We start from the raw sequence: 1909 nt of genomic DNA on the forward strand, positions 1-1909 counted from the left end.
CTTCCGGGATTCCCCAGTGACGTCATCGGGACTCCGAAACAACAAGCCAATTGGATTTCTCATTACACCTTCCGAATCTCCAGAAAACCGAGACCTGCTGACTGGTTGTTCCCCTTTTCCTGCTACCGTCCAGTTTAACAATAAAATTGTTAAATCTTCTCTGGTGTTCGGTGTAATTATAGAACTCATAAAAGAAACCATAACAGTATAAATGTTATTAATAGTGTACTGTTTTACACTTTACAATAAGTCTCCCTTATGACATTTATGTATGTTTATTAGTCATTAATAAATAGTGTACAGTCTTAAACTTTACAATAAGGCTCTCTGTGATAGTTGTGGATAATACAGTACAATATTATAATACAGTATGTGTTTTCAAATCATTGCTTACAAGGTAGAAACCTCATCTGAAATGTTTAATATAGTGCCTTTACAGCAGAGCTATTCAGCTAARTTGCTCCGGGGGCCACAGTTACTGCAGGCCAACAGCTGAACATCCAGGAATTAAAGTTATTATRTAAATAAACCAAGCATTACAAAGATCTGTTAGCTTTGAAATAGCTTATTTTGCTGCATTTAATCATGAATACAACATACAGAACCCTATGGAATAATAGTAATGATAATAAAACAACAAAATGAGAATAACACATTCTGCCTCCTGTTTACCACAAATTATACTTTGACACCTCTGACTTGCCAAATTTTTTAAATCAATTAATTTTTTCACTTTCATTAACTTAGCTTCAACTGCTTGTAGTTTTAACTGTCTTGGGTATGCATTGAAATGTTTTTTTTTTTACCAGCTTGTAGCCAAGATTCTGATGTTTCTGAAAAAAAAAACTTGGAGTAATTAAAGTAGAAAACCATGGGTTTGAGATGAATGAACCAATTGGCTGGCCGATCTTGGTAATTCGCGGCCGCCTGTTTATTACTGAGCTCTCACCTGATTGGCTGTCGTAGKCTATGTGCAAATTCAGAGGCTGCGTCTTCTGAAAGCCAAATTCCTCGGCCGCTTACATCACAGCACCACGTCGGAGGTTGTCCAAACACGAAGACTCCTCCGATGTGGTCGWCAAATGTGCCATTCTTTTGGCCCGATTTAAAGGACGGGTCCAAAGGATCCTTCTCAGCTCACGCTATCCCATAATGTGGGCCGACCGGAGATGTTTTGTTTTTACTGAGCTCTCATTTGACTGGATGTTACAGTGATGATGTCGCAGTGTTTCTTACTGAGCTCTAATCTGATTGGCAGTCACGGTAATGATGTCATAGATTGTGTTAATGCACTCTAAAAATGAAATGTTGGACTTACTTAACCATGTTATGTTACCTGGTTCCACTTAACTGAGTTGAGTAAATTCAAAGCAATATACTCATGTTCTTTGGCTAAAAACTCGTATATTGCTTTGAATTTACTCAAATCAGTTAAGTGGAACCAGGTAACATAACATGGTTAAGTAAATCCAACATTTCATTTTTACAGTGCATCTGATTGGCTGTTGTAGTGATGATGTCACAGTTTCTTACTGAGTTCTCATCTGATTGGCAGTAGTGATGGGTCAGTCGTGAACGTTTCGGCTCCAAGAGCCGGCTCTTCGAAGTGAGGGGCAAAGTCAGGAAGGAGACATTAGCAGATCCAGCAGCAGGGACCATGAGGATGCAGAGTCTTCTCAGGTAAGKATAGATCAGGACAGATTCACAGATATTGCAAAATTAGCTGTCGTGACAAGATGGGCAGAAAACACGTTGAAAGGATGTTAAATAGACAAAAAGTCTTGCGAGTATGGTCGTAAAATCATTTATTAAATGGGCAGACATAAAACAGAAAACAATCAGAGAAGTCTGTCAGATGTGGCCGCCCGACTGAGGGCGGAAAAGAAATGTTATACCTTCAGCTATCATC

At 38.9% G+C, this 1909-nt stretch overlaps 1 protein-coding gene across 2 annotated transcripts in view; it reads left to right on the forward strand.

Annotated features, from left to right (window-relative positions):
- The window catches only part of rp1l1a (rp1 like 1a), a 24239-nt gene that overhangs the window by 2624 nt on the left and 19706 nt on the right, over positions 1–1909 (forward strand). The window contains exon 1 of one of the 2 annotated variants that reach the window (XM_014010665.1): positions 1510–1680. The exons of the other annotated variant lie outside the window; for it this stretch is intronic. The gene's annotated coding sequence lies outside the window, so the exon portion shown is untranslated. Of the gene's footprint in view, positions 1–1509; positions 1681–1909 lie in introns of those variants that run through there. 2 annotated transcript variants of the gene reach the window in all.

Source organism: Austrofundulus limnaeus, unplaced genomic scaffold (genome assembly GCF_001266775.1).
Source record: "Austrofundulus limnaeus strain Quisiro unplaced genomic scaffold, Austrofundulus_limnaeus-1.0 Scaffold72, whole genome shotgun sequence".
Taxonomy (NCBI): Eukaryota; Metazoa; Chordata; class Actinopteri; order Cyprinodontiformes; family Rivulidae; genus Austrofundulus; species Austrofundulus limnaeus.